This window comes from Rhineura floridana, chromosome 3 (assembly GCF_030035675.1).
Source record: "Rhineura floridana isolate rRhiFlo1 chromosome 3, rRhiFlo1.hap2, whole genome shotgun sequence".
NCBI classification, from domain to species: domain Eukaryota; kingdom Metazoa; phylum Chordata; class Lepidosauria; order Squamata; family Rhineuridae; genus Rhineura; species Rhineura floridana.
In genome coordinates, this window is record NC_084482.1 from 227,546,350 (window position 1) to 227,562,806 (window position 16,457).

The 16,457-nt window shown below is 41.3% G+C and overlaps 1 protein-coding gene across 2 annotated transcripts in view; it reads left to right on the top strand.

The window, feature by feature from the left end:
• The window catches only part of LOC133381827 (zinc finger protein 883-like), a 49,840-nt gene extending 34,828 nt beyond the window's left edge, over positions 1–15,012 (top strand). The window contains exons 2-4 of one of the 2 annotated variants that reach the window (XR_009761734.1): positions 8,302–8,433; positions 11,964–12,101; positions 14,115–15,012. The gene's annotated coding sequence lies outside the window, so the exon portion shown is untranslated. The remainder of the gene's footprint in view (positions 1–8,301; positions 8,434–11,963; positions 12,102–14,114) is intronic. The other variant, XR_009761735.1, reaches the window with a different exon arrangement.
• The last annotated feature ends 1,445 nt before the right edge of the window (positions 15,013–16,457 follow it).

Genomic DNA, 16,457 nt, shown 5'->3' on the forward strand with positions numbered 1-16,457 from the left:
AGGAATGTTTAACAAGCTTATGGTTTCCTATAGTGTCACTCTTTATGTTTCTGGTCATATATATACTGTCTAAATATCAGCCAAATATAATCCAACCCTCCCTCAGAACTCTGCCAACCAACGACTCTCCAACAATTCTCATCAACCGTCTCAACCACCTCTCACAACTCGCACCAACCGCCCTCTCAACTCTCATCCTCCCATTTATACCTTCAGCCATTCAAACACTCAGCCAATCATCATCCAGCATTCTCCAGCCTTCCAACCCATGCTCTCCCCCCTCTCATTCAATTCACTTACCATATAACCCTTTATAAACTCGCACTTACCATATTTACAGGTTTTAACATGTAAGGACATCACAACACCATGCTAAGTTATCATCCACTTATTTCCATACAAGGGACCACTGCCCAACTGGGGTTCAGTTGCTTGGGCTAAAAGACATTTGTCATTATTATTGGGGCTACCCTCAGGCTCGATAAATTTAAAATCAATAAGGCGTCTTTTCAACAATGGACATACTAGGAAAATTCTCCTAATTTTCAGCTCCTGAAAAATTCCCATAATGATTATGAGAAAGAAAGATCTGCTAATCCAGAAAGGAGTACACCCTTACAGGCATTTTGAAGATACAAGGGTGAATCCCGTGTTACGCTCCAAAAAGAAGGAAATAGAGAGGGAATCCTTTTTGCCTCCCCCAACTAGGATTATCACAAGACTGGATGGCCAGGAGGATCCATTCTGGAATGTTGGCTCAAACACCAATACCATCTCTACTGAAGTCACAATAGCAACGGAAGACGACCCTGAAAGGCCCATGCAAGTGACACCGGTTTCAAGCAATCCAGCCCACAAGGTCTCAGACTCAGACCAGCAAGATTGAATTGAACCAGCAGAGGAGGACTTGATAACTGTTTTTCATAAATTCCCTGACAAGGAACAACACAAGATCATGAATAAACTAGAAAAGCTACAGGAAAAGCTGACCCAAATAAAGAGGGGTAATCAACAAAATATAGGTATAGCCCCAAACCAGCCTTCTCATACTAAATTATGCTTACCTAGACCTATAGACAAAGGAGGAACAGGAATAAGCAAATCTACAGACGGACATCTGACCAATGAAGGTGTTCTCCCCCGAGCTCCAGATAGGAAAGATCTGCTGGAAATAAATGGAGAGCTAGAGAACAGAGACCCTCTCGAGAGTAATAGAGTCTACCTTAGGTCAATACCTACTAGTGAGCATTGGACTTCCTACAGATACCTGGAATCTCATGAACTGGGTAGTCCCACCTCAAACCAGCAAGAAAAACTGGATGGGGAGGGGCATAGGTTCATGGGCCCGGCTCAGGGAAACAATGGTAGTGTTTTTTTGGACACTATAGGTCTCTTAACCAAGATAGGCTGACAGCAAAACATCCGGAACAGGTATTGCATATCCTCTCATGGAATATGGCAGGCTGGTTAAACAAGTTTGTTGACCCTGAATTCATCCCTTACATACAAACATTTGATCTGTTGTGCCTTCAAGAAACCTGGCTCATAGATGTGAATGATAATCACCTCCAAGGCTTCCAAATAGTGGCACTTCCAGCCCTAAAAACATCTAAGTATGGGCGCGGAAGTGGAGGTTTGGCCGTACTTCTTTCCACAGACACACACTTGGATATATGGGATTTAAAACTAACAAAAAATGGATATATACAGACCATATTAGTAAATGTCCCTAGAGCTAATCCCGTTATTTGTGTGAATGTATATATGCCCCCTAAACCTACGAATCCACATAGCAAACAAGTTTGGCAGGAGTTAGATCAAGTGTTACAAAGTATTGAGGAAGTATTCCCAAGAGCAGATGTCATGTTGTGTGGTGATTTTAATGCCCAAATAGGTGGAAATAACAAACAAATTTACAAAATCCTTGCTCTAGATGAGGAGTTTGAGGATAATGTAAGTATTTCTGTTCGATGTTCACAGGATACCTCCATCAACAGAAATGGACAGTTACTTTATAAAATTGTATATAAGCACCAACTACAATGCTTAAATGGTGGTCCGTTAGACAGGTCATGTGGCCAATATACTTACCTTACCCAGAAGGGGGGGAGTGTAGTTGATTATATTTTCATGTCCCATAATATCTCTGCAAAGGTACAGTTGTTCCAGTTAGAGGAATGGGCAGAGAGTGATCATTTTCCATTGATGTGATATCAACACCAGTAATCAACCCGCCATTTTGCACCCTATTCAGGGCACATATATCGGGGAAAGACGAATTAGATGGTCATTAACCCTGGCAGGTGAAATAAAGAAAACTTTATGGAATTAAACTATGATGAAGCTGAGAGGAGAATTTATAAACAAGGAAGAGAACTCTATTAGTACCTATCAGGCTTTGATAGAAACTCTAAGGCCGTTTTTGGTAAAAACTGGACACCATAAGCCGAAACCTTACTCAAAATCTTGGTTTGATGTAGAATGCAGAAATAGCAAATGGATCCTGGTAAAAATGGCCAGATCTTTAAGGTCAAACAAATCTGATGCGCAAATTAGGGGTTTTTTGAGACACAGGTGTGCCTATAAGAACCTTCTAAGAGGGAAAAAGCAAATTCTGGAAAGATCTTGGGCAAGCTATTATTAACAAGAATGAGAAAATTTTCTGGGATCTTGTAGCACGCAGTTTCAAACAAATAAAACCAGCAGTGGATGGTCAGATCCTGATGGCAAAATGGGTTTTGTATTTTGGAAACGTGTAAAGCTTGTGCTGAAGGTAATCAAGTAGAGAGATACGAAATAATGGATAAGCCAGCCCTAGAGACGGTCCTTGTTTGGCCCCCCGTGAGTGTAGCAGAAATAAAAGGTCTTATTGCGAAGCTCACCCCGGGCAAAGCCCCAGGCTGGGATATGTTACCAGCTGAAATCTTTCGCACAGATCCAGCGTGGTGGGCACCAATTTTGGCAAAATTATTTACAATAATTAATGCAACTGGAATACTGCCAGCGAGCTGGACGTCCAGCATTGTAATTCCACTTTACAAGAAAGGCGATCGGAGGGAGTCCCAAAATTATCACCCAGTAAGTTTACTTGATGTCCCCGCTAAAATATATGCACGTCATCTTCTAGATAAACTAGAACTCTGGGTAGAAGAACAACAAATTTTATCTCCAATGCAGGCTGGTTTTCAAAAGGGATTTAGCACAATTGATCAGTGTTTTGTCTTCAACTATTTAATCCAAAAAAATGTACACAACACATCAAAAAAATTGTGTGTTGCACTCATAGATTTATCATCCGCTTTTGACTCTATAGATAGACAGCGTCTATGGGGAAAATTAGAGGCCAATTCATTAGACAGATGCCTGTTATTTCTTATTCCAAAGCTTTATTCCAACACTGATGTCAAGATTTGAGTCGGTAGGGCAGGCTCTCTCTCTGACTCAATCCCAACTTCAAGGGGTGTTAAACAAGGCTTTATTTTAGCCCCACTTTTATTTAACCTCTACATAAACGATATTACTCAGGAAATTCTGGACCCCTCTCCCCCCCCCGCTGTTGGGAAACAGAAGATCCCAGTTCTGCTTTATGCAGATGATAATGGCTCTCATTTCCTTAACCTGTGTGGGACAGAGAAGACTGCTCACCAAATTTGAAACGTATTGTAAGCAGGAAGGTTTATCTATCAATTATAACAAGACTAAAATTGTCATTTTTGCTAAGAGGCATGAGCAGCATAAGTGGACCCTGGATGGGCACAGTATAGAACAATGTTGCTCATTCAAATACCTGGGGCTCCATTTTTCTGAAAACACCAGGTGGTGTACCCACCTTGAGGCAATTACATCCTCAACCACCCATTTATTGGGGCCCATAAAGAAACTTTTGTTGGCAGCGTTGCTATGTGGCGTATGCCCTTTGTGCGTGTGAGTGAGAGATTGTGTATCATAAGACTCTCAAGGAAGAGACACTTGAAGCGATTAATCTTTTACTGGCTTAACTCTATACAGAAGCAATACAGACATAGAGATAACACATCTCCTATGTTAGCTACGTTCGCCCCCCACACTTTCACATTCTTTTACAACAGTTTTTATAGCTTGCTAGCTGCTTATCTCTGAGCTAATGACATACAGCTGTGGGTACTTTCTGTTTAGCTCCTCTTTGGTTTAACCCGTTCTTAGTCACGTCTTCTACAGAAAAAACAATATGCTACCGTTTGGTCCAACAACCCCCTCCTTTTTTCTTTTGAAGATAGTTCCTTTCTCTCTTGTACACAGTTACATTTACTTCAAACATTTACTTCAAACACGTTGTTTTATATATTACACATACCAAGCACGTTAACAAGTTTGTTATATGCTTCTTCGCATAGTGGTTTCGTCAATACATCTGCAATCATGTGGGACTTTTTTGTATTCAGGTAGATCGATTTCTTATGTTTTTACACATTCAATGTATAATGTATCACCCTCTGTTTTTCCTTCTAAGTGTGACTCATATCTCTCACCGTCTTGTACTCGTATTGCACTGATCTGGAATCTATCAGGTGGTCTTCCTATGTTTGCCCTTTCAGACCTTCTCAGAGAGGGCATTTTCAGTGGCGGCCCCCACTCTCTGGAACTCCCTCCCATTCGATCTTCACCATGCCCCATCCCTGGATATATTTCGCTGGGCATTAAAAACTTGGCTTTTTGGACAGGCCTTCAGGAATTGGATATTTTATTATCTATTGATCGCCCTAACTGATTTCATGCTGCTGTGATTAATGATCGTTCTGATTTTATTGTATTTTATCTGTATTGTATTGTAATTTACTGAATTTTAGTTTGTACGTCGCCTAGAGTGGCTTCGGCCAGATAGGCGACACAAAAATTAAATTTATTATTATTATTATCTGAGTTTCAGCTTCCTGTGTTTCATTTGTATCTACACCTGTAAGTGCTGGTTCTTTTTCCTCTTGCTTTATGTCATGTTTATGTTCTATTTCATTCTCATCCCCTCTCTTTGAGTGTTCTAATTCTACTTGTATAGTCTTTTCCCAGTCTTGTTCCTGGGCTTTAACGCTTCTGCTGAGAATCACTTTCCTTTGTGTTGGTAGCCATACACGATAGTAGGCATTTTGGAAACCCAATATATATCCTTTCTGTGCTCTGGGTGCTAGTTTACCATACCGTTTACCCTTAGGGACATGCACCCAGCATTGTGCACCAAATCTTAAAATATGCTGCAGTCTGGGTTTCCTGCCATGTAGCCTTTCGTATGGCGTCATGTTTATTGCACTGTGATATAGCCTATTTTGTATGTAAGTGGCATATAGCATACATTCTCTCCAAAATGCGTTTGGTAGGTCGGAGTCCCTTAACATGGCCCTTGTGGCATCCTGAAGGGTCCTATTCTTTCTCTCTGCCAATCCGTTCTGAAACGGAGAAAACGGGGCCATTAATGCGTGTTTTATTCCCTTTGTTATCATGTACTGTTCTAGTGATTTACTGGTGAATTCCCCACCTTGGTCGGATCGTATTTGGTGAATAGTTATGCCATGTTGCACTTCCACCCTTTTCACAAAGAGTTTCAATTTCCCTTCTGTTTCATCCTTTGTGTTCAGTAAAAATATGGTACAAAACCTAGTATAATCATCTACTATTATGAGGAAATATCTTGCACCACCCAGGGACCTTTGAAATGGTCCTGCAAGGTCTATATGTATAGTTTGATATGGTTTGTTTGTGTTACTTATAGCCTCTTTACATATGGGAGTTACAGTAGCCTTGGCTTGTTTGCAAATGTCACAATCTACGTGCCCGTTGCAGTCTGTAAATGTAACATCAGCACTATTGTCAGGCGTTCTTAATATTGTCTCAAACTTGGCATGCCCTAATTTTCTGTGCCAAAGATGTATACAGTGTTCATGAGGCTTCCTATTAGCTATCATAGCTGTTCGTCCTTTGGGACTCAGTGTTATGTAGAACAGAGAGTTCCTGAGAACCCCTGCCAAACAAACTTCATTTTCTCTTCTTATTTCACATGTCCTATTTTTAAATGTAACCTCATATCCCATGGAATTTAGTTTTGTTACAGACATGATATTTCTTTCCAATGTAGGAACATACAACACATCAGTCATTACAGTATTTAGTACACATATGTTTACAGTTCCCCTTCCCAGTACCTGTCTGTTGGTGCCATCTGCTAATACCACATCTTCTTTCGCAGGACACATAGTTCTGAATAAAGTTTTGTCCTTTATCATGCTGTGTGTAGCACCTGAGTCTACGACCCAGTCCGTGCTGTCTTGATCGCCTCTTCCCTTGGCAGTCCTTACTAATTGCACATGTGACGTCTTTCTCCCTTGTCCTTTACACATAGACTCACAGTCCTTCTTAAGATGCAATGTTGAATCACAGGTATAGCATGCCTTTATACCAAAAGATCTGGTACCTGTGTCCTTAAAGTCAGGCCTTCTTTCTCTCTTTTCTCCTCTTGCTCTCTTCCTTCCACGTCCTTTCGTCTCTCCCATTCCTGGAGCAGCTTTCCCGAAACATACTGGACAGTAAGACCTTCATCCGGCATAGCTTCCAGCGAACTTATTATCGGATCCCAGGAAGAGTTTAATGAGGATAAGATTATGTACACCTGTTGTAATTGTGTGTGTACTACTTCTCTCTCTTGTAGTTCCGCAAACAGCTTCTTTATCTCTAATAAGTGTGTAGACATTGGTATGTCATCCACCAGCCTCATTTGGTGCAATTTCCGTGCCAGGTATATTTTACTGCTTGCTGTTTTTCTGACATACACGTCTTTCAATGATTGCCAAATGGCTCTAGCCATGGGTTTATCCTGTATATGTAGCAGTTGTGCATCATCTACTGCTAATATTAAGTATGAGCGTGCTCTTTCCTCCAAACGTTCCCATGGAGCTGGTGGTAGGTCCGCCGGTGGGTCGTTTTCAATCACCTGCCATAAATCCTCTTTGGTCAGGAATGCCTGCATCTGTAAATACCAGCTGGAATAGTTGAGATCAGTAAGTCGTTCCAACGGCATGCCTGCTGATAAGGAGACTGCCATTCCCTTAGACATGTCCTCCTTGTTTAGTATTTTGTGTCGTATCTGTCCGTTCTCCGGGTACTTTTCTCTCCGAAGATTCTTCCTTCCTTGCTCACTCCACACTGGGCACCGCTGGGCCCATAACCCTTGTTGGCAGCATTGCTATGTGGCATATGCCCTTTGTGTGTGTGAGTGAGAGATTGTGTATCATAAGACTCTCAAGGAAGAGACACTTGAAGCGATTAATCTTTTACTGGCTTAACTCTATACAGAAGCAATACAGACATAGAGACAACACATCTCCTATGTTAGCTACGTTCGCCCCCCACACTTTCACATTCTTTTACAACAGTTTTTATAGCTTGCTAGCTGCTTATCTCTGAGCTAATGACATACAGCTGTGGGTACTTTCTGTTTAGCTCCTCTTTGGTTTAACCCGTTCTTAGTCACATCTTCTACAGAAAAAACAATATGCTACCATTTGGTCCAACATGAGCACCCCCAGTTAATTATTTTTTCCTTTCTCTTTTTGTCCGTTTTGGTTGTGCATAGATGCCATTATTTGTGCACTGCACCCAACAGAAGCTCTGGGCCAGGCAGGATGCACTGGTATGTTATAGAGGACACCCTCCCCTTTCCTGGGGTGTATGATTTGTCCTGGCCCAGAGCAGATTTTCCTTATTTTTTCAGCCTCTTTTTGTCCATTTTGGTTTTCTGTAGATGCTGTTATTCATCCCCTGTGCCCAAGAGGAGCTCTGGGCCAGGTGGGACAGACTGGTATGTTACAGAGGGCACCCTTCCCTATCCTGGGGTATATGGTTTGTCCTGGCCCTGAGCAGATTGTTGGGTGGGCACCCCCTGTTATCTATTTTTCCTGTCTCTTTTTGTCCGTTTTGGTTGTGCATAGTTGCTATTATTTGTGCACTGCACCCAACAGAAGCTCTGGGCCAGGCAGGATGCACTGGTATGTTATAGAGGACACCCTCCCCTTTCTTGGGGTTTATGATTTATCCTGGCCCAGAGCACAGTTTGGGGTGGGAACGCTCAGTTACTATTTTTTTATGATTTTATGACATCATTATGCATTTATGATAATATCAGAAGCTTGATTATTTTGGTTGCATAAATTTACTGTTATTCGTGATGGGGGGAGCCCCCCAATCACAGCGATATATCATACATATCATTTTGGGGTTCAGAGACATGTTAACTTTGGCTTGAAGTTGCTGTAGCTGTCAACTTTTCTTCTTTTTCAGTGTTTTGAACTTTCAAGCAAATAAGGCACTGAGAACCAACTTCAACATCATGGGAACATCTGTGTTTTTGATGACGAATTGTATGGCCTTAAGCTTCGAGATGTGGGCGCCTCATAGTTGGAACAGAGCTAGGTAAACAATTGTGAGCTAAAAGGGCCGGTTCTTCATGTTTCCTCAGCGGATTTTCATATCATTGATCATGGTATCCTTCTGGGCTGACTTGGTGAGAGGGGTATTGGAGGCACTGTTTTACAGTGGTTCCAATCCTATCTCCAGGGTCGCTCTCAGATAATAGCATTGGGGGACTGTCTTTTGGCTCCCTGGCAGTTGTGCTGTGGGATGCCTCAGGGTATCATTTTGTCCCCCATGCTGTTTAACATCTATATGAAGCTCTTGGGAGCAGTCATCAGGAGATTTGGGGCGAGGTGTCAGCATTATGCTGACGATACCCAGCTCTATTTCTCTGTAACATCTGAATCTGGAGAGGCCATACAAGCCCTAGACTGCTGCCTGGACTTTGTGGTGGGCTGGATGAGGGCCAATAAACTGTCTGAATCACAGCAAGGCGGATGCGCTGTGGGTTGGTGGTTCCCGAGTTTGGATAATTGGTCAGTTGCCTGCTTTGGGTGGGGTTGTACTCCCTCTGAAAGAGCGGGTCCATAGTCTGGGGGTGGTCCTGGTTCCATCTTTGTCGCTAGAGGCCCAGGTGATCTCCCTGGCTAGGAGTGCCTTTTACCAGCTTTGGCTGGTAAGACAGCTGTGGCCGTTTCTGGACCGGGATAGCCTGACCAGTGTTGTCCTAGAACTGGTAATTTCCAGGCTGGATAACTGTAATGTGCTCTATGTGGGGCTGCCCTTGAGGTTGGTCCGGAAGCTGCAGTTGGTGCAAAATGCAGGGGTGAGACTGCTCACTGGGGCAGGGCAACTTGGTCCTAAAAGTTCCTGTGATGTGGATTTTTATGGTTTTATGACTTATGCCTGGAATTGGACCTGAGTTTTGGAAGTTTCCCTTTTTTTATCCTTTTATTTACTTTTATGCCCAGTTACATCAATTTTTAGGAACCTTTTGTTCCTATGATATTTTAATAGGTTTTTCCTTTTCTTGGTAATGATATTTGAATTTTATCTTTTTAGAAGATAGAAACACAGTCAGAACCCTAAATGCAACTATACAACGGCTAGTACGTAGGGACAAAGAAAACTATTACAATATTTATTGTATAGAAATAGAAGAGGACAACAAAAAGGGAAGAACAAGAGCCCTATTGCAAAAGATTCGAGAAATGAAAGGGAAATTTAAACCAAGAGTAGAGATGTTGAATAATCAACAGGGGAACACATTAACTGACAGAGGTGAAATAAAAGGAAGATGGAAGGAATACACTGAAGAACTCTATAAAAGAGATGCCAGGATGACAGATTCATTCACGGAGAAACCATATGATGAAGAACCAGAAATTTTAGAATGTGAGGTGAAAGCTGCTCTTAAAATTCTTGGAAGAAACAAATCACCAGGAGCAGATGGCATACCAATAGAGTTGCTACAAGCTACTGTGACTGAATCTGTCCACATTTTTTACTAATTCTTTATGATTTTATGACATCATTATTATCTGTCAAGAAATATGGAAAATTAAACAATGGCCCACAGACTGGAAGCGTTCCATATCCCTCCCAATCCCAAAGAAAGGGGATCCCAGAGAATGCAGTAATTATCGAACTATTGCCTTAATATCCCATGCAAGTAAAGTAATGCTCAAGATTCTACAACAAAGGCTCTTACCATATATGGAGCGAGAAATGCCAGGCATCCAAGCTGGATTTAGAAAGGGAAGAGGCACCACAGATCGTATCGCAAACATACTTTGGATAACGGAACAGAGCAAGGAATTTCAGAAGAAAATCACCCTGTGCTTTATAGATTACAGCAAAGCCTTTGACTGTAGATCATGAAAAACTGTGGAATGCTTTAAAAGAAATGGGGGTGCCACAACATCTGATTGTCCTGATGCACAACCTATACTCTGGACAAGAGGCTACTGTAAGGACAGAATATGGAGAAACCAATTGGTTCCCAATAGAAAAGTGTGTGAGACGGGTGTATTTTATCACCCTATTTATTTAATCTGTATGCAGAAGATATCATACGGAAAGCGGGATTGGACCAAGATGAAGAAGGTGTGAAAATTGGAGGGAGAAACATCAATATAATTTAAGATATGCAGACGATACCATACTTTTAGCAGAAACCAGAAATGTTTTGAAACGAATGCTGATGAAAGTTCAAGAGGAAAGCACAAAAGCAGGACTGCAGCTGAACGTCAAAAAGACTAAACTAATGACAACAGAAGATTTATGTAACTTTAAAGTTGACAATGAGGACATTGAACTTGTCAAGGATTATCAATACCTTAGCACAGTCATTAACCAAACTGGAGACAATAGTCAAGAAATCAGAAGGCGGCTAGGACTGGGGAGGGCAGCTGTGAGAGAACTAGAAAAGGTCCTCAAATGCAAAGATGTATCCCTGAACACCAAAGTCAGGATCATTCAGACCATGGTATTCCCGATCTCTATGTATGGATGTGAAAGTTGGACAGTGAAAAAGGCAAATAAGAGAAAAATCAACTCATTTGAAATGTGGTGTCGGAGGAGAGCTTTGCGCATACCATGGACTGCAAAAAAGACCAATAATTGGGTGTTAGAACAAATTAAACCAGAACTGTCACTAGAAGCTAAAATGATGAAACTGAGGTTATCATACTTTGGACACATCATGAGAAGATATGATTCATTAGAAAAGATAATAATGCTTGGAAAAACAGAAGGGAGTAGAAAAAGAGGAAGGCCAAACAAGAGATGGATTGATTCCATAAAGGAAGCCACAGACCTGAACTTACAAGATCATGACAGATGCTACTGGAGGTCACTGATTCAGAGGGTCGCCATAAGTCGTAATCAACTTGAAGGCACAGAACAACAACAACAACAATCTTTTTAGAACATGTAGGTTAGAAGTAGCATATCACTCTTAGGGATTTACATTTAATAATTTGTTGGAGAAAGTTTTCTTAGTCTACTTACTGACCAACTTCACTTGGAGAAGCGATGAAATAAGAGGTGTCGAACCTCTAATGTCATCTTTCATACAAGGGGAACATGCCATGAAAACCTGAATTGAAGATGGCTGTGTAGCAAAGAATTGTGGGGTTTCATTTGTTAATGTGGGATCTTAACAGGTTAACATTTGGCCTCTGTATTAGAGGTATGGATGATGTTCCATTTGGCCAGTGATTGATGGGCCCTTATTCCATGAAGAAATTCCCTGATTGGTTAATTGGATCTGGCCTGTTGCTGGGGAGTTTGCCAGAAGTATGGGGTTCAAACCTTGGCTTTCTTTCCTCTGCTGGGTCCCATCATGCCTACTTGATGTTGCCTGCTGAGGTTCCATTTTGCATCAACTCTCCTGCCTGTTCCTCTCTCTGAGGAGAGGGGACTGTGCAACTGTCTACCTGTGTGTAAGGACAGACTAGACTAGATAGCTTTCTTGTTTTTCTGTTGGGACTGAGCTCCCGATGTTTTACCTTGATATTAAGGAACTATTTTGCTGCTGTAATTGTTCACCTCTTTTATTCTTTAATTGAGTTATTTCTATTTACCAGTGTGTGTTCATTCAGGAGAGGGTTGGCTCTGAACCAGTACCTTGGCCACTGACTACAACTACTGTGTGAATTGGGTATTTTGCCTAAAGGCTTCAGAGCAAGAAGTGTCTGTTCAGCTCTTGCTGTCTGTAATCCTTGGTAAGTTTTCCAGGCTCAGACTTTCCCCTTGGCTCAAGGTGGTTAACCAGTCTAAGGGGTAGTGGCAGTCTACTACCCTGCAGGGCTGTTGTGAGCAGGCACAGCCTGTTGTGAGCAGGCACAGGATATTTTGCCAGACTCAATTTCCCTGGGTGGGAAATTGGCTTCTGGAATGGTGGAGGGTGTCCTGGGACAGCTCCTGTCCATCACTGAAAGTATGATAATGTCAGTTTCATCATTTTAGCGTCTAGTGATAGTTCTGGGTTTAATTTGTTCTAACAGCCAATTATTTGTCTTTTTTATGGTCCATGGTACCTGCAAAGCTCTACTCCACCACCACATTTCAAATGAGTTGATTTTTCTTTTCACTGTCCAACATTCACATCCATACATAGAAATCGGGAATACTACGCTCTGAAAGAACTTGACTTTGGTGTTAGTAATGCATCTTTGCATTTGAGGATATTTTCTCACAGTTGCCCTCCCCAGTCCTAGCCTTCTACTGATTTCTTGACTATTGTCCCCATTTTGGTTAATGACTGTGCCAAAGTATTGGTAATACTTGACAAGTACAGTGTCTTCATTGCCAACTTTAAAGTTACATAATTTTCTGTTGTCATTACTTTAGTCTTCTTGACAACCCTGTCTCACAAATTTCCCTTTAATGTCCTCCTCATTTCTATGTAAAATCTCTCAATTTCCTCTTCTTCTGTGTTTGCTGTTGGAGCATAGACTGAGATGATGGTTATGTTGATAGGTTTCCAATTAAATCTGATTGATATCACTCACTCAGACTTTGCATTATAGCTCCTATTTGCTTTTGCTACATCACTTCTCACTATTAGAGCAACCCCGTTTCTTCTCAATTTCTCATTTCCTGCATAAAATATTTTGTAGTTGTCTGAAAATGTCCCATTTCCCTCCATTTTAATTCACTCACGCTAAGTATTGTAATGTTGATGCGTTACATTTCTTGCTTGATAATTTTGAACTTTTCCTGGTTCATGGCCCCCGAATTATGGAATTCTCTCCCTGATGAGGTATGCCTGGTGCCAACATTGTTATCTTTTCGGCGCCAGGTAAAAACCTTCCTGTTCTCCCAGGCATTTTAACACCTATAATTTTTAAATATTTTAGCATCTTAACATCTTAATATTCAATCGATTTAATGCATTTTACATTTAATATCTTAGTACTGAGTTTTGTAGTTGTTTATATGTTTAAGTATGTTTAGGTATTTTGGTATAATTATTTTAAGTTTAATATATGTTTTTTAAATTGTATATTGGATGTTTATATGCTGTGAACCACCCAGAGAGCTTCGGCTATGGGGCGGTATAGAAATATAATTAATAAATAAATAATAATAAATTCATGCTTCTCACATTTATTTTATTTATTTTATTTATTTATTAAACTTATATACCGCCCTATAGCCGAAGCTCTCCTATTGTGTACGTCACACAACTCCGGACTCTCCTTTTGCATCTGTGCTCATCAGCCTCTGGGCTTCCTTTTGGCTTTGACCCAGTTGAGTCATTAGTCACAGCGCTACCCGTACTTGTCCTTTGTTCTTCCCCAGTAGCTCACAGAGTGCCATCCATCCTGACAGTCTCATCTTCCAGCACTGTCTCATGTTGCATGTAACAGGGGGCTAACATTTTGGGAGGGAGGGGATGCGAGCTGCTCTCTGGGCAGTGGAAAGGGCCATGTTCCTCTCAGACAGGATCCATCCTACATTTGTAAATTCCAGCTGTGCATAAGTACTGGGCTGTCCACCTTAAATGGAGGAACAAGAGAGCAGATTTTTGTTATAGTTGTCTCTCTGCGTCTCTTTTCACAACTGTTACCAAGCACCTACTGCTAAAATAACTCCATACAAAGCCTCGAACTTTGACAGATAAACTCTGATTTCAACAGAGCTCCCAGAAATATGTTTTCAAAGTTCAAATCATAATATATTCACAGGATTTCTCCACAGCATTTTATCATCTTTCCTTTTCATTCCATTAGGATACATCTGGGGGTCCAAGGTTGAGGGAGAACCAACGGAAGGATCACTGGAAAAAACTGAGGAAAATGTGCAGGAGCAGAAACTGAGGAGACCAGATGGAGCAAAGAGACAAGAGGAGAGACAGACTCACACAAGGGATAAACCTTATAAATGCTTGGAACGCAGAAAGAGCTTCAGGTGGAGTAGCACTTTGACTTCTCATCAAAGAACTCACACAAGGGACAAACCTTATAAATGCTTGGAACGCAGAAAGAGCTTCAGGTGGAGTAGCGCCTTGACTTTGTTAGGAAATAATTTATTTCCTAGGCCCCAAGGGTTGTCAAGAGTTGTCAAGAAACGCTACATTATTGCCAGAGCTAGTGCCGCAATGAATCATGGAACTTAGAGAGGGTGGGGGACATAAGACTCTAACTTTCGCTTCTTCTCTCATGAGAGAAGAACACCCAGAGGTGCCTGTAAGGCTGTAACATCTTGGAAAAAGAGATAAAGTGTATCCCCTCTGATTTGTTGCTATTTCTCTCTGTCTTGCTTCACTATACACATCCTGCACATTGTAGCTAATTCAGCATAAAGCGAGAAGTATTCTCAAAATACCTTATTAGAATTGTATCTATAAGATTTACATCACACTGCTGAGTGGGTAACTTTCACAGGCATACTAGCAACATCTTTATCTCTTTTTGGTGTCAATCTAATTCTTTTCCTCGCCTTTTCTTAGTTCTTAAAATAAGTTTTCTTAGATTGACAAGAGTATGAATTCTTTATCAATCTCTCGCTTTTTAGAATTATAAGAAATGTAACAAGGATAAACAGATGCACTTGCTTATCTCTGTAATACTGTATTCCCTTTGTTATGATTTTAATAATATTATACTTTGTTTTGCTTATGAAACCTATATGATGCTTCAATTAATAAACGGTGCTCTCTTCCCTGTCAGACTGATGTCTGTACAGTTTAGAGACCCCTCTTGATCAAGTAGTATTGTGTGTCTGCTTTATGTTTGGTATCTGGCTGAGCCACTGAAACAGGTAAATTAGATTGCCAAGCTTGCACTCCTATCCAGGGCTGAGGGGTGCGTTAGCTCGCCCCATTAAGAGAGGGGGCGCTTGTATTTGGACCCAACAACTTCTCATCAAAGAACTCACACAGGGGACAAACTTTATAAATGCTTCGAGTGTGGAAAGAGTTTCAGTCGGAGTAACACCCTTACTTTGCATCACAGAACTCATACAGGGGACATATCTTATAAATGCTTTGAGTGGAAGAAGGTTTAGTCGGAGTTGCAGCTTTACTTTGCATCAAAGATGTCACACAAGGGATGTCATAAATATTTTGAGTGTGGAAAAAGCTTCAGTTGTAGTAGCACCCTTAGGGAGCATCAAAGAACACACACAGGGGACAAACCTTATCAATGCTTGGAGTGTGGAAAGAGATTCAGTCACAGTAGCACCCTTACTTCGCATCAAAGAACTCACACAGGAGACAAACCTTATAAATGCTTGGAGTGTGGAAAAAGCTTCAGTGACAGATGCACCCTTAGAGTGCATCAAAGATGTCACACAGGGGACAAACCTTATAAATGCTTCAACTGTGGAAAGACCTTCAGGTGGAGTAGTGCCTTTACTCAACATCACAGAACCCATACAGGGGACAAACCTTATAAATGCTTGGAGTGTGGAAAGAGTTTCAGTCAGAGTAACCAACTTACTTTGCATCACAATACGTGTATGGGGAACAAACCTTATGCATGCTTTTAGTGTTTAAAGACCTTTCGTCAGAATGGCTTCCTTCAGGCACATGAAAGGATCCGTACGTGGGAAGAGATGTATAAATGCTTTGAATATGGAAAAAGCTTTAAGCAGAGTTCAACTCTTTCTGTGCATGAAAGGATCCATACGGGGAAGCCAGGCTACCAACAGGTGTTTTATGGGGAGTTTCAGACCCCCGACAATCTTCTTCTCTTAGCTTAACCACAAACTGTTCCACTTCCCTCCACCTGCTATTTTGGTGGCCTGTCAGTTTTTCCTTTTCACAGACAGAGACATTTTGGCTTTTGCAGAGGTGGGTGAGCACCCAAGATGGATGCTGAGGCCAAGGTGGCTGCAGAGGCAAAAATGGCCTCTCAGTGGTCCAGTTTTTCCCCATCATATTCCCCCTTTCTGGCAGTTTCTAGCTGCCAAATTCAATATTTAATTAATGACATTTCATGTATTTCTTTATCTACTTCCTCTAGATCCTCCCCCTCTGTCATTGTTACCTCCACATGCATCATTCGAACATCAGTTTTTGTGATAGACTTAGTAGTCTTTGTCACACAGCATCTAATACATCAGAACACCAA